The sequence below is a fragment of the Oncorhynchus mykiss genome, chromosome 20, assembly GCF_013265735.2.
Source record: "Oncorhynchus mykiss isolate Arlee chromosome 20, USDA_OmykA_1.1, whole genome shotgun sequence".
NCBI classification, from domain to species: domain Eukaryota; kingdom Metazoa; phylum Chordata; class Actinopteri; order Salmoniformes; family Salmonidae; genus Oncorhynchus; species Oncorhynchus mykiss.
In genome coordinates this window covers 24,670,774-24,695,462 of record NC_048584.1, presented here as the reverse complement: position 1 = coordinate 24,695,462, position 24,689 = coordinate 24,670,774, and positions in this window count along the sequence as shown.

Sequence of the window (24,689 nt, the reverse complement as noted above, 5' to 3'; positions counted from 1 at the left end):
TTTGTTCTTTTTTATTCTTTGATATACAATTATCTTAACACAACACAAAAATGATTTCACAGCACTTCCCATGTGGACTAATGCCTGCAATGTAAAAGGATTACAGCAGAGAGGTGAGCCCCTTATTCATGTCCTCTCTTTTAATTGAATTTCTGCAGTGGACAGGGTGTAAATCAGGCCTTTCATTCTGTCAAGACGGCCCCAAGATGGTTCCTGCCAATGGGATACGGGAAGGGAGGTGTGGGGGTCGGTGGGGGGAGAAAAGAGCCCGATATTTATGTGGGCTGAAAAAAAACAGGGTTCCTGAGTCTTTGGAGCCTGTCATAAGGACTGTATTTCTCACACACGCATGCAGTCCCGCACACGCGCAAACACACTCGCAAGCATAAACACACACACACAAACACACATACACTCAAACACAAACCCTTGATAGTTGGAAGTACTTGGACAGCTCCTAGCTGCAAATAAGGGAGTTGGAGTTGAATGAGGTGACAATCCAGCAGCAGCAGCAGCGGAGGAGGACATTTTATTCTCCGGTATTCTAGGGATGTGTCCCAAATGGCACCATATTCCCTATTTAGTGCACTACTTTTGGTCAAAAGTAGTGCACTGTATGGGGAATAGGGTGCCATTTGGGACGCATACCAGGTATTCAGAGAAATATTGATTCTCAGAACCACCTAGTTGCGATTAAAACCTGCTTTTTGGCACCACAACACCTGTGAGCCGTGTGAGTCATGGCTATTTTTCTATGTTGTGCTGTAGTGTACTTAATGTTCTCTCTCAGTGGGATAGGACGTTATTGAAGGGAATGGAATAGATTTTTATTGTGAAGGATATGCCCTTGGGGATGCAGCATTTTCCAACAACATCTGAAGGTGAAGTACATTTCCTTATGTTTGTCCAGTAATTGGTCAAATTTTTCAAGCAGTATACAGTATTGACAGACATACCATGAGCAAGTACAGACTTATGAGTCAACATTGAATATGCAACTAATTTACAGATTTCCTGGTAAAATGGTAGACTAAAAAAACAGTTAACAAAACCTAGTAGACTCTAATTGTGGCCTGGAAAGCTACCAATAGTAGACACGAATGTTGAATAGTAGACACATGTTGAAGTATCATGCAAAAACTCTTCTGGTTTTGTGAGCATGTTCTCTCGATGCCTCCTTCAGACAAAGCTGCCACATAATAAGAATCATCTCTCTGCGAGGATCATATAGTCATTGATAGTTGTATTTGAGTTATGGTTAATTCCCCTGACTACTTAAAAGAAGTGTGTGGTGACCCAACAAATAATCAGCTGCTGGACAGATTAACCCTCACACACAGTAGCCACCCCGGCCACCACCACGGCCAGTGAGGGTTACAGCGGTTCATCCTCGCTCAGTGTTGTCCAATAAAACCCCTGCTGTCAAAAGGGATTGAGAGCCACTCAGCTCCAGAGCAGGGCCCTCAGAAAATGAGGAGGATAAAATATGGGCGCCCTGTCAGCTGGCTTGCCATTCCCCCCCCAAAACGTTCAAATGGCGCGGGAGTTTGTGCCACGCATTTCATCGCTGCCATATCTCAACCCCCTCCACCCCATTCACCACCACCACTGAGGGTTGTCATGCCCACTCCCTCACACCCCATAACCCCCCTCTCTGACAGTGTCTGTAAATCTTGTGTGTTTCCACAGACATAAACTGTTATTCATGGGATGAGCAGGAAGAGAAGGCAGTGGTGCGATGGGAAAGGCAGTTAAAGGCCTCTGTCTGTCTGTGGATGCAGACGCCTCAGTCACCCCAGACCTAAACACTGGGACTGGGTCCTTATTATAAACACCACTGGTTGTATGACAGTGGAGGTTCGTGGAGGTGGACATAAGGAGGACAGGCTCATTGTAAAGACTGGAATATAATCAATGAAACACTATCAAACAGATGCATAGGACAGTTGTGCGTTGGTGTAGTCTATGATTACGCCACATAAATAAAAGGTATGTACAGTGCCTTGCGAAAGTATTCGGCCCCCTTGAACTTTGCGACCTTTTGCCACATTTCAGGCTTCAAACATAAAGATATAAAACTGTATTTTTTGTGAAGAATCAACAACAAGTGGGACACAATCATGAAGTGGAACGACATTTATTGGATATTTCAAACTTTTTTAACAAATCAAAAACTGAAAAATTGGGCGTGCAAAATTATTCAGCCCCCTTAAGTTAATACTTTGTAGCGCCACCTTTTGCTGCGATTACAGCTGTAAGTCGCTTGGGGTATGTCTCTATCAGTTTTGCACATCGAGAGACTGACATTTTTTCCCATTCCTCCTTGCAAAACAGCTCGAGCTCAGTGAGGTTGGATGGAGAGCATTTGTGAACAGCAGTTTTCAGTTCTTTCCACAGATTCTCGATTGGATTCACGTCTGGACTTTGACTTGGCCATTCTAACACCTGGATATGTTTATTTTTGAACCATTCCATTGTAGATTTTGCTTTATGTTTTGGATCATTGTCTTGTTGGAAGACAAATCTCCGTCCCAGTCTCAGGTCTTTTGCAGACTCCATCAGGTTTTCCAGAATGGTCCTGTATTTGGCTCCATCCATCTTCCCATCAATTTTAACCATCTTCCCTGTCCCTGCTGAAGAAAAGCAGGCCCAAACCATGATGCTGCCACCACCATGTTTGACAGTGGGGATGGTGTGTTCAGCTGTGTTGCTTTTACGCCAAACATAACGTCTTGCATTGTTGCCAAAAAGTTCAATTTTGGTTTCATCTGACCAGAGCACCTTCTTCCACATGTTTGGTGTGTCTCCCAGGTGGCTTGTGGCAAACTTTAAATGACACTTTTTATGGATATCTTTAAGAAATGGCTTTCTTCTTGCCACTCTTCCATAAAGGCCAGATTTGTGCAATATACGACTGATTGTTGTCCTATGGACAGAGTCTCCCACCTCAGCTGTAGATCTCTGCAGCTGCATCCAGAGTGATCATGGGCCTCTTGGCTGCATCTCTGATCAGTCTTCTCCTTGTATGAGCTGAAAGTTTAGAGGGACGGCCAGGTCTTGGTAGATTTGCAGTGGTCTGATACTCCTTCCATTTCAATATTATCGCTTGCACAGTGCTCCTTGGGATGTTTAAAGCTTGGGAAATCTTTTTGTTTCCAAATCCGGCTTTAAACTTCTTCACAACAGTATCTCGGACCTGCCTGGTGTGTTCCTTGTTCTTCATGATGCTCTCTGCGCTTTTAACGGACCTCTGAGACTATCACAGTGCAGGTGCATTTATACGGAGACTTGATTACACACAGGTGGATTGTATTTATCATCATTAGTCCTTTAGGTCAACATTGGATCATTCAGAGATCCTCACTGAACTTCTGGAGAGAGTTTGCTGCACTGAAAGTAAAGGGGCTGAATAATTTTGCACGCCCAATTTTTCAGTTTTTGATTTGTTAAAAAAGTTTGAAATATCCAATAAATGTCGTTCCACTTCATGATTTTGTCCCACTTGTTGTTGATTCTTCACAAAAAAATACAGTTTTATATCTTTATGTTTGAAGCCTGAAATGTGGCAAAAGGTCGCAAAGTTCAAGGGGGCCGAATACTTTCGCAAGGCACTGTATTTCACCACTAGGCCAGGGGGCATGTTTGGGGCTGAAAGTGAGGAGGGGAGGGGGAGAAGGGGAAGGAGTGGCAGTCAGTGTAATTGCACTTGGCTGGGTCTCCTCTTCATGTAGTGACACACAGAAGAAGAAAAACATTTGGTTTTTATCATGTTATTGGAGATGTCTGTTTGAAATAGTCCAACACCACTATTCCAATCTCACTCATTTAATGATCTTCCAACAATACATCAATACATAAAACAACAGGGAGGATGGAGTAGTTCAGGTGTTGAGGGTAGTGACACAGGATGATGAATGGTGGAGGAGGGGGTGGCCAGCGAAGGGTTAAGGTCAGTCTTTACTCTTTATTTTAAGGCTTCATCCCAAATGGGACCCAAGTATTTCCTACATAATGCAGTACTTTTGGTCAGAGGGAGTGTACTATATAGGGAACATGGTGCTATTTGGGGTGCACCCTTAGTCCTCCTGTGATCCAAACATTACATAATGGGTTAACAGTTTATATGAAGGGAGTAACACCTTCATGAAACCAGTCATACAGAAACGCCTTTACTGTATGAGTGTTGCAGTATCATTCCTAACAAACCTCATAACAAATTTAACATACCCCTTCATATCAAGTGTTACCCATAATCATCAATAATGGACTATTGAACTCCTGCCCTTGTCTACATTTAATCAACAGCTCCTCATGAGGTTTTTAGTAACTGTCCATATTCTGTTCATAGAAATCTGGAAACACTGGACTGTTACTTTAATGGTACTTCATTGTTTATATTGGTCTAGGAAGGCCATGCAAAGAAGGGGAGGGGGTAGAAGAGCTATAGGTCTTCAGTAATGTTTTATATCCAATTATATCCATGGTGAGTAGCAGGGAGAAATGGCGAACAGCAGTTTAATGGTGCGTACCTTATGTGCACATCACATCATATGGACACATCACTGACCTCAAGATATAAGGTTGATTTGAGCTGGCCAGGGTAGAAATGCCTTCACAAACAAACCTTCAGGTTGTGTCTTGACCTACAAAGGTACTACGTCGAGACAGATAGCCATTTTTGATACTCTATGATATATATCAACTGACTTTGTATAGTGTCAGGAAACTAAATTCCACATTAATCAGATAATATACCTGGCCATTACAACAGATTAACGATTTTTTTGCCAAGTTCGTAGTTACTGCATTTTGTATTTTAGGGCAGATGGTGTTATGTGTGAATTAATGGCGTCTCGTGTTGTTATAGCTCACTTTACCAACCCCCCACAGGAGTGAGCAAGGTCAGTTCTGCATACTTCACAGGTATTCAACGGTCACAGATAACATATTTCTACACTGTTCCTGTATGGAAGGAGGGATGTACTGTATGTCGGGTCACTGTGTGTTTCTGTTTCTGTGAGGGAGGGGATAGGGTTAAAGAGGAAAGGGAAAGAATGAGTGAAAGAAGCCTGGTACAACTGAAAGAAAAACTCAAGTTCACTTTTAAATAAATGAGTGGCTAATAGCTAAGACATTTTTTCCCTATTTCATTTCATGACGATTTTCTGTTCAAATGCAGAGGAATGGCAGTAGATTAAAATGGAATTTTTTTTTTCTTCCGGAAACCCAATAACCTGGCAAAATCACATCTTAAATTAGGTTGAGTTTTGAAGTATCACCAGGACTGAGCCTTCCAGTAGAATGGTTTATTTCGGTAGCATGACAATGAATTGACACTTGAGACTTATTCCAGCTACAGAAAATGATATTTAATTGCTTTGCAATGCATGTGTACAGACATTGTAAAACGTCAAATTATAGGTGTCAGTGAATGTCACTGGAGTTTCTTCTGCTGTTGAGGACTACATTTATTTCATTTTCATGGTGGATCTTTATTTTTATTTAACCTTTATTTAACTAGGCAAGTCAGTTAAGAACAAATTCTTATTTACAATGACGGCCTACCAAATGGCAAAAGACCTTCTGCGGGGACGGGTGCTGAGATTAAAAATACATTTTTTTAAAATATATAAATATAGGACAAAACACACATCACGACAAGAGACAACACTAGATAAAGAGAGATTTGCGACAACAGCATAGCAAGGCAGCAACACATGACAACACAGCATGGTAGCAACACAACATGGTAGCAGCACAAGACATGGTACAAACATTATCGGGCACAGACAACAGCACAAAGGGCAAGAAGGTAGAGACAACAATACATCACGCAAAGCAGCCACAACTGTCAGTAAGAGTGTCCATGACTGAGTCTGTGAATGAAGAGATTGAGATAAAACTGTCCAGTCTGAGTGTTTGTTGCAGCTCTTTCCTGTCGCTAGCTGCAGTGAACTGAAAAGAGGAGCGACCCAGGGATGTGTGTGCTTTGGGGACCTTTAACAGAATGTGACTCAACGGGTGTTGTATGTGGAGGATGAGGGCTGCAGTAGATATCTCAGATAGGAGGGAGTGAGGCCTAAGAGGGTTTAATAAATAAGCATCAACCAGTGGGTCTTGCGATGGGTATACAGAGATGACCAGTTTACAGAGGAGTAGTCATTCATTTCAGTTGTTTTTCCTTTCTTCGTGAGAGTCAAAACATTGTGTCTTAAATGTGTTCATTTTGCAGTTAAAGGATAATCAAAAGTTATCAGATGGCCTGAAGAAAACTGCATCAAGCCATAGCCAGTAAATCAACCCCTGATTAACAAATGTTAACGTGGTATACCATAAACCCACCCATGCCCAACACAGAGTTTTAGGATGCAATTTGCAGCCCTGACACACATTAACGTTAGATGTGAGTACACACCTTAAACCTGATCTATGAACAACTTTTCTATAGGAGAAAGAGAAGGGGGAGGAAGCACTTTTAATGATGTATTATCCCTCAAGTCAAACCACAAATAGAGCACAATGACAAGTGAGTCTGGCCCACACCTCTACTGCTTCCCCTGCCTCTGCCTCTGCCTCTGCATCTACTGCTTCCCCTGCCTCTGCCTTTGCCTCTACCTCTACTGCTTCCCCTGCCTCTGCCTTTGCCTCTACCTCTACTGCTTCCCTTGCCTCTGCCTCTACCTCTACCTCTACCTCTACTGCTTCCCCTGCCTCTACCTCTACCTCTACTGCTTCCCCTGCCTCTGCCTCTACCTCTACCTCTACTGCTTCCCCTGCCTCTGCCTCTGCCTCTGCCTTTGCCTCTACCTCTACTGCTTCCTCTGCCTCTGCCTCTACCTCTACCTCTACTGCTTCCCCTGCCTCTACCTCTACTGCTTCCCCTGCCTCTACCTCTACTGCTTCCCCTGCCTCTGCCTCTACCTCTACCTCTACTGCTTCCCCTGCCTCTACCTCTACCTCTACTGCTTCCCCTGCCTCTACCTCTACTGCTTCCCCTGCCTCTGCCTCTACCTCTACCTCTACTGCTTCCCCTGCCTCTGCCTCTGCCTTTGCCTCTACCTCTACTGCTTCCCCTGCCTCTACCTCTACTGCTTCCCCTGCCTCTGCCTCTACCTCTACTGCTTCCCCTGCCTCTGCCTCTGCCTTTGCCTCTACCTCTACTGCTTCCCCTGCCTCTACCTCTACCTCTACTGCTTCCCCTGCCTCTGCCTCTGCCTCTGCCACTGTCTCCGTTTCTGTTTCTGCCACAGCCTTTGCATCTGCCTCTGGCTCTTCCAAAGCCTCTTCAATTGTTCTTGATCACCCAGAGTGACTGAAGGAGGTAGGCAGAGTGGTATGGGAACACAGGGAACATGCATCACTGCCAACCCACAGAACAGGTGATACTCTGGGTCACCTTCCCCACGGATAGGGGGTGGAGGTGGGCATGGAGGGGACGGATGGCACCCTTGTCAGCAGGGTACTAGCCCACGCCCCCACTGAGGGCATCTAACCTATCAGAGGCAAGCATTAATCACTGACACCCAGAAGAAGACACCACATTGGCCAATCACTGACAAACAATCACTGGTGAGTTCTGATTGGAATAGACACTCAGTGGCCAGTTGATTAGGTACAGCTATCTAGTACTGGGTCGGTCCACCCATTGCCTCCAGAACAGCCTGAACTCTTCAGGGCATGGAAATGTTGCTCAATTGGTATCAAGGCACCTAATGCGTTCCAGGAAAACATTCCCCACACCAATATAACGTCACCAGCCTGTACCGTTGACACCAGGTAGGATGGGGCCATGGACTCATGCTGCTTACACCAAATCCTGAATCTGCCATCAGCATGATACAACAGGAACGGGGATTTGTTGAAGCAAGCAATGTTTTTCCACTCCTCAATTGTCCAGTGTTGTTGATCATGTGTCCACTGGAGCCACTTCTTCTTGTTTTTAGCTTATAGGAGTGGAACCCGGTGTGATCGTCTGCTGCAATAGCCCATCCGTGACGAGGACCGACGAGTTGTGCGTTCCGAGATGCCATTCTGCACACCTCTGTGGTACTGCTCCGTCATTTGCCTGTTTGTACCCGTCTGTTAGCTTGCATGATTCATTCTCCTTCAACCTCTCATCAACTAACTGTTTTCGCCAACAGGACAATTTTTTGTTTGTCGCACCATTCTCGGTAAACCCTAGACGCGCTCCTGCGTGAAAAGCCCAGGTGGCAGGCCGTTTCTGAGACACTGGAACTGGCGCGCCTGGCAACGATGATCATACCACGCTCAAAGTCGCTTGTTGTTTTTTAGCAATGTCTTCAATAGGGGTTCACAGTCACAGCAAACCTGTGAAACCGATTGTTATTCTCTGAATTATTTTTCATTATTATCGTCAAATAACTCATAGATCGGTAACTGTTTTCTAATTTGGCACAGAAACTAGAGGCCATGAGTAACTTGGTCAAAAATAATTGCATTGATTGGCCTATAGGTGGCGGTGTTATACACATTCGTACTTAAATCCTCACATCTGTCACCCCGTTTGACCTAGAGACTTGACAGTTTTTTGTGTAGGCGTTTTCCCTCCTGTTTAACACATTTTCCTCAAGGACCGTCAGGATCGATTTTCCTCCATCTTGAACAACTTTGAAAACTTCTCATGAACCATAATAGTATGTAGGCCCATAGTACATCTCTTAACTTTGGGATCGGTGTCCCGCTAGCGTGCCACTACGACAACATCCGGTGAAATTGCAGAGCGCGAAATTCAAAATACAAAAATCTTAATAATAAACATTCATGAAAATACAAGATCTTACATCGTTTAAAAGCTTAACTTCTTGTTAATCCAACCGTGTTGTCAGATTTCAAAAAGGCTTTACGGCGAAAGCATACCATGCGATTATCTGAGGACAGAGCCCCACATCAAAATACTTTTTCAAATCAGCACAGGCAAAATCTCAAATAGCGATAAAATACATCACTTACCTTAGAAGATCTTCCTCTGTTTGCAATCCCAAGGGTCCCAGCTACACAATGAATGGTCGTTTTGTTCGATAAAGTCCCTTTTTATATCCAAAAAAAGTATGTTTAGTTGGCTACACTGATTTCAGTAATCCACTCATTCAACATGCGCAACATGCGCAACATACACAAACGAATCCAAAACGCTACCGGTAAAGTTCGTCCAAACTAGTCAAATGATGTTTCTAATTATTCTAATATTCTAATATCTAAATAAACAATACAGTTTAAGACGGAGAATAGTCTATTCAATAGGGAAGATAAATAACAAAGAGCGTGCAACTCATTCATGCGCGCAACAAAAGTACTTTTCTAATGAGAGACACCTTGGATAAACTACAACTACTTGTTAGTTAAAAAAAAAAAAATGAAACCCTTTCTAAAGACTGTTGACATCTAGTGGAAGCCATAGGAACTGCAGTCGGGGTAATATCGATTTGTTTTTCCTATAGGCTAGCATTGAAATGGCCTGTGACCTCAAACTAATTTTCTGGATGGATTATCCTCGGGTTTTCGCCAGCCATATCCGTTCTGTTATACTCACAGACATTATTTTAACAGTTTTAGAAACTTCAGAGTGTTTTCTATCCAATGGATATCCTAACTTCTGGGCCTGAGTAACAGGCGGTTTACTTTAGGCATGTCGTTCATCCGAACTTCCGAACACTGCCTTAAGAGGTTGAACATTTTGGAAAGTCTTTGAAAACTCTCCTGAACCATGATAGTATGTAGGCCCAAAATACATATCTTATCTCAGTTTGAGAAAAGCTAAAGGATCGGTTAAGAGGTGGCTGAGTTAATGATAAATCAGGAAATCAGATTTGACATGTCCTTTTATATCCTTTGTAAACCCACTCCACGAAGGCCTGTCAATTTGAAACTTTTTAGGGTCATCAAAGACATTACCATGATGAACCATGTAAAGGGCTTAATTCAATCAGATCCACTATAGCCAACATCCAAATAGCGGTTGTTTTGTCGGAGGTGGAACTGCGTTAGTGCTGTCAAATCCACAAGTTGCTTGAGGCATTATACCTAAGGCGGACATTGCCATTGGCTGCACGGAGTCACATTAACAGAAATCTCATGCAGCCTTGTTTACACGTTTGAACAGTAGAACGTGAGATGTAATCTACAACTTCATTATGATGATAGAAATCCTCATTATTTAGTTGAATGATTTTTCAAGTTGAGAGTAATTATGTGTATATAGCCTACACTCTCTCCTTCTGAACTTCTAATGCAAGTGGGGCTCATGACAATGATCGCAAGAGCAGCTGCTCACCGATTTGACGGCTTCAACACAGTTCCACCTCAGACACCGTGTTGTTGTGTTTGTATGTGTGTGTGTATTTCAGGAAATGGCTTCCTGGAATCCTAAAGCAGCTAATTGGTTGGCCCCATCGCTGATTGGAGCTCTGACCCCTCCCTCTCATCAGGGGAAACAGCTGTCTGATTCGATTGAAATTGTTCACTTAAATTATTGGTCAATTATTCTGTTTAATTTGTTCCTAGGGGGAGGGGAACTAACCTCGAGAGTGTTTAGGCAAGAGGCCTGCGGGCATACATAACCCGTAGTATTTAATCTGTCTATGCACACTAGATAAAAATTGGGCGGACAGCCCCTGTATTTTGGTTAGCGTGCCAGGTGGTGCTAAAGGTTAGGTAAGAAGTGGGAAGGCAGGTAAGGTAGGAGAGTGGACTCTTTAATTTTTACTTTCTTTGCTTTGGTTCCATCCAGCCCCTTTTCCCCACATTACCGTGTTAAGGAATAATAAATTCCCTGTAAACTGTATTTTTCTCTGCCTCTGTTGTCCTTCCCCGCACCTACGATGACATACTTTTTCATTCTACAGGGAGTTGAGATGTAGCAGGGTGATGCGTTCCCTCATCCAAGAGGCGTACGTAACACACCACCTAAACATCCGCTATACGGGTGTCTGTTATCGCTGGTTAGCACTTGATCTGATTGAATCTATGCCTAAATGCTGCATTGATATTAAAAAAAGAAGAAAACTATTAACATTTAACTTTTTGGACTATTTAACGCTAACGCATAAAATAATCATTAAAAAATATTATTCTCATGGACTAAAAGTCAGATTCACTCCAAATGTGTCCCTAAAGTGTTTGAGAAAATAACCTTGATGCTTTCAAAGATGGCCACCTTATGCTAATATGCTAAAATAGGCTAAACCCGCTTGAAAAATATTCTTCTCATGAAACATAGATGGGTTAGCTGGCAATGTCAGAAAAATGATGCACAAGCTTCAATGAGGCAGAAGTCTGTGAGTTGTTGTGATTCTTGATGGCTAGATGGCTACCAACAATGACAAGAAACTCTCATGTGGGGTATCGCAAGTGACTCGTTTCAGCTAGTTTAATCTCGTTCTTGATACCATGTTTTGTTTTGAGGTGTTAGAAGTCACATGTAGTATTGGATCCCTTTATTTTTGTCCTTTGATAAACTCATAAAACAGACCGACCTTCGCCCATGAGGCACTTGATGTGTGTGTGTATACATGAAAGACTCAAGTCAAAGCTTTTTTTGAGCCTTTTGATCTCACCCAGGGAAAAACAAACAGAATGCTGCTTTCTCGATGCTGACTCGTTTGTGTTTGTCAAAGGCTTGTGACATTACTGTGACCTGACTTTTATTTATTTCATAATTCAACTCTTTTTTTCCCCTTCCTGACTTCTATTTGAACTCTGACACACAAGTTGTTATGGAAAATTAGGTTAGCTCTTTTTTCTTTATTTTTTTCTTGCCTTTGTTAACCAGGTAAGTCAGTGAGATCACATGCTCTCAGGTATGAAACAGGATAGTCTGACCGGACCAGATTACAGCTCAGTCAAAACTATGTCTTTATTTGCCTGTGTTGGCTAGTAATTGCCCCACCACAGGTACCCATCTCTGACTGCTAGCGGACCCTGACCATCGGCTCATCCTCCAGTAAGACAGAGGGAGGAGGTTGCAGCCGCTGCACTGAGACTTGTGTGGAGGAAGGTTGTTCATATGTGTGCCAGTGAGACGAGAACTATATCGACCGCTGCTGTAACACATGCTGCGTAACCTGCTGAGTTTGGCATGAGTTTTCCCTTAAACCCTATCTACATTTAACCCTAATCCAATACCTCATGCATATGTAACGGATTACCTCTTACTAGGCACTAGTCAGTTTAGTTTATTTTCATTTTTATTTTTTTACTGTTCATAAAAGTACAGATTGAGAGCTTCAAATTGGTATATACCCAGGTTGTACAACAATTTGTTTCTGTGATGTTTTTCTGTGATCTGGCTCATCTGGCTCTGTCTATGTTAGGTGCTTAGTCTTGATACCCACACCCTAAAACCCACACAACAGTCTGTGCCTCCCTATTAAAACCAGTAGGCGAGGTAACTCTCTTTCCCACGAGTTTCATTGTAAAGTTCAACTTTTTTTATTTGGATGCAGTTGCCTGGGATGTTGATGTTCCACTGTGATAGGTTCCCACCAATACAATGTCATGACCAGAGCAACTAAATCATCGCCTTGCTTCTGACTGCCTTTCGCCCGGTCAAATTATTTATTCTCAACATTCCAAATGACACTTATCAACTTGGAGGATCTATTTGTATTTGATTTATTTGCTATTTTGTTTAATTACTAATGTCGTTTTGATACAAAACGTGATTTTGATATGATAAAGGTACCGATTTACTTTGACTACATTAACAAATGTTTTACACATCTATAAGAATTTTATGAAAGTGTCCTAACAATATCCGTAGCATATCTATAGCGCATTCATGTCATGCTAGAGCTCATATTTAGGTGTCTAAATTGATCGCTATAAGAATTGGCATTGTTTTGGCACCGTTATAATGATAGCATAGTGTCATTTTGGCGGTTCTCAAAAATGTGCTTCTGCCAGACCATTGTTAGTGAATATGCCAAAAGGCTAAAACACGTTTTGAAAATTATGCTGATAGCCTGTACGAGCCCCATTTCCCCCAACGGCGGTAGAGGCCTGTGACTTACCTTAATCTTCTTCTCACAGAGATCAATGGTGCCTGAAGATCCCCACAGGGTTGACTCTTCAGGGTCAATTTTACAGATCAAATTTTGTAATTGAGTGTCATATCATCTCTTTCATAGGTCTTTAACAGCCCCCCTCCACATCACAATTAGGCCTATGTTGGTCATAATGGTCTATAACCCACACATGAAAGGTCTATCTATGAATTCTATGCAGTCAAAGTAAAATCAAATCTATTTTCCCATTCATAAAGTATTTATAGCTAAGCACTTCCTGGTAAGTAACTGCATAGTTTGCCACTCTGATGTATAACATCAACATTAAAGGGCTATGTATGAATTCTATGCAGTATAAAGTGCATTCGGAAAGTATTCAGACCCCTTGACTTTTTCCACATTTTGTTGCTCTACGACCTTATTCTAAAATGGGTTAAATAATAAATAAAATTACCCCATAATGACAAAGCGTTAACAGGTCCCACAGCTGACAGTGCACATTAGATCAAAAACCAAGCCATGAGGTAAAAGGAATTGTCCTTAGAGCTCAGAGACAGATTTGTGTCAAGGCACAGATCTGGGGAAGGGTACCAAAAAATGCGTGCAGCATTGAAGGGCAAGAACACAGTGGCCTCCATAATTCTTAAGTGGAAGAAATTTGAAACCACCAAAACTCTTCCTAGAGCTGGCAACCCAGACAAACTGAGCAATCAGGGAGAAGGGAGGGTGACCAAGAACTCAATGGTTACTTTGACAGAGTTCCTCTGTGGAGATGGGAGAACCTTCCAGAAGGACAACCATTTTGCAGCACTCCACCAATCAGGCCTTTATGGTAAAGTGGACAGACGGTGTCAGAGTCGTGTGAAAAGGTGGCAGGGAAGTCAGGCGCAGGAGAATCAAACTGAGTGTAATGGAGTTATTTAATAACGATAAACGAAACATACTCCAAACACTAAATGTAAACAATAAACAAAGTGGGTACGAGGACCCGTTGCGTACCAATACAAAAACCAACACAACACTGAATAACAAACAATCTCTGACAAAGACATGAGGGGAAACAGAGGGTTAAATACACAACAGGTAATGAATGGATTGAAACCAGGTGTGTAGGAAGATAAGACAAAACCAATGGAAAATGAAAAATGGACCAATGATGGCTAGAAGACCGGTGACATCGACCGCCGAGCACCGCCCGAACAAGAAGAGGCTTCGACTTCGGCAGAAGTCGTGACAGACGGAAGCCATTCCTCAGTAAAAGAAGCATGACAGCCGCTTGGATTTTGTCAAAAGCACCTAAAGTACTCTCAGACCATGAGAAAAAAGATTCTTTAGTCTGATGAAACCAAGATCGAACTCTTTGGCCTGAATGCCAAGCATCATGTCTGGAGGAATCCTGGCACCATCCCTACGGTGAAGCATGGTGACAGCATCATGCTGTGGGGATGTTTTTCAGCGGCAGGGCCTGGGAATCTAGTCAGGATCAAGGGAACAAGAGATAGATGAACGGAGCAAAGAACAGAGAGATCCTTGATGAAAACCTGCTCCAGAGTGCTCAGGACCTCAGACTGGGGCGAAGATTGAACTTCCAACAGGACAACAGTTTTTATAAATTTGCAAAAATGTATGAAATCTGTTTTTGTCATTATGGCCTATTGTGTGTAGATTGATGAGGGGAAAAAAACAATTTGTTCAATTTTAGAATGAGGCTGTAACATAACAAAATGTGGAAAAAGTCAATATGGTCTGAATGCCTTCTGAGTGCACTGTATATACTGTCATTTTTATTTTCCCATTCATGAAGCATTTATAAAAATGCCTTATCAAAAAGAATACAGACACAACACAATGTTAAAGGTAGGGTGTTAGGTCAAGTGACGAAATCTGGACGCTGAGCAAGAATTTACTGTTTGACTCTGCTGCTCATTTCATAAATCATGATATTCTGATCAACTGTGAATTAAAGGAAAATATTTTTTAACTAAAATATATCTTTAGATGTTGAGAAAAACTTGTGTAAATGTCAATATTGTCTGATAAACCATTCGTGTGCATGTCTCTCCCTCAATCAGTGGGGCCAGATCGGTTTGACGCTTCTGACAACCACTTTTCGCACTCTCATGATTATTCTGCTTTCACATGCATCCATTTCGGGAGGTGTTATCTCGTCTAATTATAGAAAAAGTTGATTACCAAGTTGAAGTATATACGTTGACTGACTGGAAGGAGTTTTGTGGAGAAAGTAAAAAAATTGCACGAGTGAGAAGGTAAGCAAGTGTCACGGTTTTCCTCCTCTTCATCTGAAGAGGAGAGGTGAGAAGGACCAATATACAGCGTGGTAAGTGTCCATGGTTCTTTTAATAAGAAAATCTCAACATGAACACAACTACAAAACAAGAACCGTGAAAACCCGAAACAATCCCGTGTGGCACAAACACTGACACAGGAAACAATCACCCACAAAATACCCAAAGATTATGGCTGCCTAAATATGGTTCCCAATCAGAGACAACGATAAACACCTGCCTCTGATTGAGAACCACTCTAGGCAACCATAGACTTACCTAGACAACTAAACTCAACACAACCCCATTAATCTAATAAACCCCTAGACAAGACGAAACACAATAAATCACCCATGTCACACCCCGGCCTAACCAAAATAATAAAGAAAACAAAGATAAGGCCAGGGCGTGACAGCAAGCCTTCATCTACACTGTTTGACCAGATACTGTGCATTTGTCGAAACGCAAAAAAACATATCACTGCACAAATCAGAATTTTGGGTACATTTTTCTGTGATGCTTTTAAGAATTCATGCTGAATTGTTGAATCGATCATAGATTTACCACGAGTAGGTGGCTAACAAGCTGTTTAAGTAGCTAGCCACTGTTAGCTAACGGAAGAGAGTGTGGCGTTCTGCTTGGCTATAGTGGGGATGTTCTCTCTCGTTGCACTCTCTGTCTCCACTCTCACTCTCTCGATTTGATCAAACTAAAATACAATTTTATACATTTAAACCTCAGGTTTCTAGGAACAATTTTATATGCAGCAATTAAGAATGCGCAGCAATTAAGAATGCATTTCAATTACGGATGTGAGCAGAGATTAACTACTGAGGTGACAAGCTGTTTTTAGCAAGTCTATTAGCTTGCTAGTTGAGAGGAGAGAGACACATTGCTTGGCGCCTGTCTCTCATACAAAGGAGAGAGAAAAGGGAAGGAAAGAGGGAGAGTAGAGGGAGGGAGAGAGTTGTAGGCAGGGAGGGATGAGGAGAGATAACAAGATGTGGAAGGAAAGTGGGAGGGAAGGAGAGGACCACTGGCTGATAAATGCCCTCAGCAATCACTACCAGGTAAGGTGGTATCTCTAGCTAACAGAGCAGGGGTGGGCAGGGGAAAAATAATGAGAGTATGTTGAGTCGAATTACATACAGTTGAAGTCAGAAGTTTACAAACACTTAGGTTGGAGTATTTAAAACTCATTTTACAACAACTCCACAAATGTCTTGTTCACAAACCATAGTTTTGGCAAGTCGGTTAGGACTTTGTGCATGACACAAGTCATTTTTCCAACAATTATTTACAGATTATTTCACTTAGAATTCACTGTATCACAATTCTAGTGGTTCAGAAGTGTACATACACTAAGTTGACTGTGCCTTTAAACAGCTTGGAAAATTCCAGAAAATGTGGTCATGGCTTTACAAGCTTCCGATAGGCTAATTGACATCATTTGAGTCAATTGTAGGTGTACCTGTGGATGTATTTCAAGGCCTACATTCAAACTCAGTGCCTCTTTGCTTGACATCATGGGAAATCCAAAGAAATCAGTCAAGAAAATTGTAGACCTCCACAAGACTGGTTCATTCTTGGGAGCAATTTCCAAACGCCTGAAGGTACCACGTTCATCTGTATACTACGCAAGTATAAATACCATGGGACCACGCAGCCGTCATACCGCTCAGGAAGGAGACGCATTCTGTCTCCTAGAGATGAACGTACTTTGCTGCAAAAAGTGCAAATCAATCCCAGAACAACAGCAAAGGACCTTATGAAGATGCTGGAGGAAACAGGTACAAAAGTATCTATATCCACAGTAAAACAAGTCCTATATCAACATAACCTGAAAGGCCACTCAGCAAGGAAGAAGCCACTGCTCCAAAACCACCATAAAAAAGCCAGACTACGATTTGCAACTGCACATGGGGACAAAGATCGTACTTTTTGGAGCAATGCCCTCTGGTCTGATGAAACAAAAACAGAACTGTTTGGCCATAATGACCATCGTTATGTTTGGAGGAAAAAGGGGGAGGCTTGCAACCCGAAGAACATCATTCCAACTGTGATGCACGGGGGTGGCAGCATAATGTTGTGGGGGTGCTTTGCTGCAGGAGGGGCTGGTGCACTTCACAAAATAGATACAGTGGGGCAAAAAAGTATTGTCAGCCACCAATGGTTTGAAGAAATCAACTGTGGGAGCAATTATTAGGAAATGGAAGACATACAAGACCACTGATAATCTCCCTCGATCTGGGGCTCCACGCAAGATCTCACCCCGTGGGGTCAAAATGATCACAAGAATGGTGAGCAAAAATCCCAGTAACGGTAACGGTTTTCTTCCGTCGAAGGAGAGGAGGACCAAAATGCAGCGTGGTTAGAGTTCATGGTTTTAATATGAGAAACTAAACATGAACACAATTACAAAAACAACAAACGTGGCAAAACCCAAAACAGTTATATCTGGTGCAGAGAACACAAAGACAGGAAAGAACCACCCACAAACCCAAACACAAAACAGGCTACCTAAATATGGTTCCCAATCAGAGACTAACACCTGCCTCTGATTGAGAACCATTTCAGGCCATACATAGAACAGGACAAACTAGACACACAACATAGAATGCCCACCTAGCTCACGTCCTGACCAACACTAAAACAAGGAAAACACAAAAGAACTATGGTCAGAACGTGACAAGAACCACACGGGGGGACCTAGTGAATGACCTGCAGAGAGCTGGGACCAAAGTTACAAAGCCTACCATCAGTAACACACTACGCCGCCAGGGACTAAAATCCTGCAGTGCCAGACGTGTCCCCCTGCTTAAGCCAGTACATGTCCAGGCCCGTCTGAAGTTTGCTAGAGAGCATTTGGATGATCCAGAAGAAGATTGGGAGAATGTCATATGATCAGATGAAACCAAAATATAACTTTTTGATAAAAACTCAACTCGTCATGTTTGGAGGACAAAGAATGCTGAGTTGCATCCAAAGAACACCATACTTACTGTGAAGCATGGGGGTGGAAACATCATGCTTTGGGGTTGTTTTTCAGCAAAGGGATCAGGACGACTGATCCGTGTAAAGGAAAGAATGAATGGGGCCATGTATCATGAGATTTTGAGTGAAAACCTCCTTCCATCAGCAAGGTTATTGAAGATGAAACGTGGCTGGTTCTTTCAGCATGACAATGATCCCAAGCACACCACCCGGACAACGAAGGAGTGGCTTCGTAAGAAGCATTTCAAGGTCCTGGAGTGGCCTAGCCAGTCTCCAGATCTCAACCCCATAGAAAATCTTTGGAGGGAGTTGAAAGTCCATGTTGCCCAGCAACAGCCCCGAAATATCACTGCTCTAGAGGAGATCTGCATGGAGGAAAGGGCCAAAATACCAGCACCAGTGTGTGAAAACCTTGTGAAGTCTTACAGAAAACATTTGACCTCTGTCATTGCCAACAAAGGGTATATAACAAAGTATTGAGATAAACTTTTGTTATTGACCAAATACTTATTTTCCAACATAATTTGCAAATAATTTCATAAAAATCCTACAATGTGATTTTCTGCATTTTTTTCTAATTTTGTCTGTCATAGTTGAAGTAAATTACAGGCCTCCCTCATCTTTTTAAGTGGGAGAACTTGCACAATTGGTGGCTGACTAAATACTTTTTTGCCCCACTGTAGCATCATGAGGATGGAAAATCATGTGGATATATTGAAGCAACATCTCAAGACATCAGTCAGGAAGTTAAAGCTTGGTCGCAAATGGGTCTTTCAAATGGACAATGAACCCAAGCATACTTCCAAAGTTGTGGCAAAATGGCTTATGGACAACAAAGTCCAAGTATTGGATAGGCCATCACAAAGCCCTGACCTCAATCCTAAAGAAAATGTGTTGTTAGAACTGAAAAAGCGTGTGCGAGCAAGGAGGCCTACAAACCTGACTCAGTTACACAAGCTCTGTCAGGAGGAATATTGTGGGAAGCTTGTAGAAGCCTAAAACTTATTGTTGAAAGCTTGTGGAAGCCTAACCAAAATGTTTGACCCAAGTTAAACAATTTAAAGGCAATGCTACCAAATACTAATTACGTGTATGTAAACGTCTGACCCACTGGGAATGTGATGAAAGAAATAAAAGCTGAACAAATCATTATCTCTATTATTATTCTGACATTTCACATTCTTAAAATAAAGTGGTGATCCTAACTGACCTAAGGCAGGTACATTTTACTAGGATTAAATGTCAGGAATTGTGAAAAACTGAGTTTAAATGTATTTGGCTAAGGTGTATGTAAACTTCTGACTTCAGCTGTATGTTTTTCTTTTACAAGCGCACTAAAACCTTAAAAGTAGCATACACTGAGTGTAAAAAACAATAGGAACACCTTCTCTTTCCATTACATAGACTGACCAAGTGAATCCAGATGAAAGCTATGATCCCTTATTGATGTCACTTGTTAAATCCACTTCAATCATTGTAAATGAAGAGGAGGAGACGAGTTAAAGAAGGATTTATAAGCCTTGAAACACTTGTGACTGACCCGCTCGATTCGGTCTTATGTAGTAAAATTTGAAATTGTGTTTTTTTTGCATTAGATAAAGGTAGAGACTCAGAGCTAGAAAATGGTATATCATACACTACAGTTGAGGAACAATGGGAAAGTTATTCTGCTTTGAAAGTTGATTAACTTGTAACCTCACTTTTGAGAAAATTACCTTTAAATATTATGGTACACCTACTGGAGTGCTCTTCTTTGTCTACACCCATTCAGCATCATTGACACCATTTTAAGCTTTAGCTCCACCCATCTCTTTAAGTATTTGCATGTGAGGCCGAGGAGCAGGGTTGATCCAAGTGTTCTGTCCTAACAACAGCAGTCAAGAACCCAAGCTAACTGGCTAATGTTGGCTACCTTACTAGCTACTTCCAGAAACAAATGAGAGAACAGCTCACTCTGACCATTTTACTCGCCCTAGCAGAGCTGGTTATGCTGTTTTTGTTATCCAGAGCGTTGGAGACTGCAACTGTGCTGCTGGCAACAATTTAATTGCAGTTTTTTTGCAAAGGTTTACTCACACCAGCCATATTCAATTTGTCAGCAATTCTGCGCTATGGCACACTCAGACGACAGTGCTCTGAAATCGAAGCAGATAGCCAGAGCAAATTTACTTGCTACGTCTATCAACATTTGTTGCAGTGACATCCTTAACATTCTATTGAAATGTTTACTTTCATATTGGAGATTGTTGTTTAGACATGTAGCTAGCTAGCTAAACAATGAACCATAATCCCAACTCATGATGTTCCGACCCTGCATGAATCTTCACGTAGCTAACCAGCCAGGTTCAATGTTAGCTAGCTAACATTAGGCTATAACTAGCAAAGCAAATGGCTCTGAGATACGAATAATATTACCACACAGATCATATGCGTACCGTTAGCTAGCAAGCCAGCCAGCTAACTTTAGCTAGATAGCTACCAGTACACTTTAACTTGAAATTAAAACGACTTTCTGACCAAATTAAAAATGTGTAATATCTGAAAATGTAGCTAGCTAGACTATCTTACCCATATACATGGATGGACATGTCTCCCTCTCTGTCACGGATGCCATTGTTGCCCTTAGTTTAAAGATGTAATCTGGAGACAGGTGTGTTCTCCATCCCCTTAGCTGTCACACTCTAATTTCACTGATTTCAAAACTCAGTCCTCCTAAAAGTGGAGAGTGACACTTATGCAGGTCTACTATGTGATATCTTTAAAAAGAAAAGCAGTGTTAGAAAGGATTACCTACACATACTAACCAGCTCAAATAGACAGAAGTGCGCTACTTGTCAGACCAATCCGAACTCATCTCTAGGCATTTCCAGCCCATTCATTATCTCGGCCAATCATGGCTAGTGGGGAGGTTTCTGAGTTTTTCTGTGGCTAAACCAACTAGGCTCGTAATTTAACAATTGTATTGTTATTTACAGATGGCATACAAGTTTGTTATTAAGGCATATGAAAGTTCAAATGTTTCAGAAGGCATTTCTTCCAAAAAACGTTTACATTTAAATGGCTCTCCTGTGAAGTAGTGACGCGCAACATACGCCTAGTTTCCTGAAACGAGTCACATTTGAGACATGGATTCTGTATTTGTGCCATTCAGAGGGTGAATGGGCAATCCAAACGATTTTTGTCAAACTGAGAGGTAACCCGGAAGTGACATTTCACTGACCTCTCTCATTCTCCTCTGTCGTCGCTAGTTAACACAGCCACAATGTCATGAACCCTACCTATTTCAACAGTGTCTTTAAAAAATATATCATTTGAACCCTAACCTTAACATTAACCCTAACCTTAACCATACTGCTAACCTTATGCAAAACCCTAACCTTAAATGAAGACCAAAGAGCACATTTGTTTTTTATACATTTTTACGAAATAGCCAGTTTGAGGCTGTGCTATCTAGTGGAAACCGTGCACTGTGTAGCCAAAATAGAAAGAATGTCATGATGTTTCTGTATCTAAATTTGTCCTATTGGTAAAAGGTTCGTAATAAGGCCCTAAAATGTACTTTTTGGTCCACCAGCCACTGTGGCAGGTAGCCAATCCATTTTTTTACCAGACAAAATACTTTTCCCTAAAATTACACCAACAAAACATCAAAAAGAGGATGAGCATGTTTTGTTATGTTTCTAAAATAACAAATGTATTACTAGTAAGAAGTAATGTGGTATATTGTTTTATTGCATTTTTTTTAAACCTGAGTCTTTAAAAAAAAAAAAATTACCCCTTTTTCTCCCCAATTTCGTGGTATCCAATTGTTGTAGTAGCTTGTCTCATCGCTACAACTCCCGTACGGGCTCGGGAGAGACGAAGGTTGAAAGTCATGCGTCCTCCGATACACAACCCAACCAAGCCGCAATGCTTCTTAACACAGCGCGCACCCAACCCGGAAGCCAGCCGTACCAATGCGTTGGAGGAAACACCGTGCACCTGGCCACCTTGGTTAGCGCACACTGCGCCCAGCCCGCCACAGGAGTCGCTGGTGCGCGATGAGACAAGGACACCCCTACCGACCAAGCCCTCCCTAACCCGGGCGACGCTAGGCCAATTGTGCGTCGCCCCACGGACCTCCCGGTCGCGGCCGGTTACGACAGAGCCTGGGCGCGAATCCAGGGACTCTGATGGCACAGCTGGCGCTGCAGTATAAGTCTTTTAACCAAAATATCACAAACGAGAAAAACACGTTCACCAGACCTTTTAAGGGCGGGATGTTATTGTGGTAATGTTATCTTATGTTTGTGCATGTGCGACTAAGTCTGACTAGTAGAAGCGTTTTCTCTTCCCTAGCAGTTTAAACTCAAACATTGAAAAACAACCTAGCTTGTGAACAATCAATGTAAATAGCCAAGAAACACAATTACAAAGTCTTACTTCAGTAGACTTTTGTTTCAATAAATTAGACCCAACGCTGTGCGCAGCGTTTCTGAAAATGAATCTTTCACTCAGCCTTTCACTTGCGCCCAGTCCCCAGCCAGGCAGTATTGCATCGTGAGGTGAGATAGGCTGTATAGGATTCGTAGTTCTTCGGCTTTGTGCGATTATTTTACCAGCTATGAAACAAAACGGCAGAAATACTTTGAGAAAAGTAAAACTGAAAAATATCAATAGTAGGATTCTTCTGCTATGTCCTCAGCATTTTTTTCTGCACTACCTACATCTGGAAAATGTAAATACCATGTTCATATTTCCTTTAACATTCTGTGTTGTGTCCGTGTTATTTTTTGATAAGTGGGGCATGTTTATAAATGAGAGATTTGACTGTATAAAAAGAGATTTGACTGTACTTTGACAGCATAGAATTCATAGATAGACCTTTCGTGTGAGTGCTATAGACCAATATGACCAACTTAATTGCCATGTGGAGGAGGGCTGTTAATGAGTTATGAAAGAGATGATATCACCCCGATTGTATCTGTAAAATTTACCCTGAGAATTCAACGCTGTGGGGATTTATATGCACCATTGACCTCAGTGAGAAGAAGATTTCCGTAGTACAGGCTATACATTTCGAAACATACATTTCGAAACGTGGTTTGGCCTTTATGCATATTCCCCAACACTGGTATGGCAGAAGCATACTTTTAAGAACAGCAATAATAATGACACTACACTGTCATTATAATGATGCATCTATTAATATACCTACTGTTAATATGACCTCTTGCATAGCATGCCATGCATGATCAATAGATGTACTCCATTAACCTTTAAAAATGCAGTTAGGACCTGTCATAACATGTTCATGAAATACTTATAGATGTGTCATGAATGCATTGTGGCTATATAGTCAAAGTGAATCATCACCCAATCGGTCCTGTTTGCTAATATGACTAAAGCTCAATGACTGAGGAAATGTTTTGAACAATATAAACATTTTTGCGGATGCTCCTGCTGTGAGATGATCGGAATGTGTCGCAGGATCTTAACTAGATCCACTGGTACAGCAGTAGGCTTACAGGATCTGAGATATCACAATTGAGGCACCAGGATTGGTCAATTCAAATTTAATCTCCTATTCGATAATTAAAAAATATATATACTGAATTGCTGCCATTGTTAGAGGGTAAATCAGGATGACCATTTCCTGTTTCCTCATCCATATATATACTTCCCCTTGTTCAAACATTTCAAACACAAACGAGGTAGTATGGTCATTGGCCCGAAGTCAGACAAGCAAAACAGCCTTTAAAAAAAGAAAAACATGTATGGTTGTGCAAGAACTGCTCAGTTAGGGGAGCAGCAGAGCAGTGGGATGTGGTGGGAAACACCACCAGCAGTTTTTTGGGGGGGGTTGGAGTTGAAAAATGTGCCTCTCTTTATTCAATTTCATTGTTTGGTCCCTAGTGCCTGGCCCTGTGCTTGATGCTTGGTGTGAGAAATGAGAGTGGTGGAGAGGGAGGGATGGAAGAGGCACGCCGGCGGTGCAAGGCCCCCACACAGGGCTGATCTGTGGTGCAGGCTCGGGGCTAACAGCGGCCTGGGGTGAAGCACTGTGGCGGGGAGGGGAAGGGAGGAGATGTCTCATGAACTGTCTCCATCCCTGTGCTCATCATTAACCTCTCTGCACACGTCTCGCAACACAGCCCCCCGCACTGTGAGTGTCTGCTGCACCCCACTGTGAACCTCATAGATTGCAGTTTACACGCACTGTCAAACTTTCATACACACACTGCATGAACGCATGCATGAGTGGTCACACACACAGTCAGACACGCACATACACACACGCGCACACATGCACATATAAATACAAACATGCATACACGTATGCACATACACAAATTTAAACCCGGAGGATTTATCTCCAATTAAAAGTAACATTTTGCATTCAATCAAT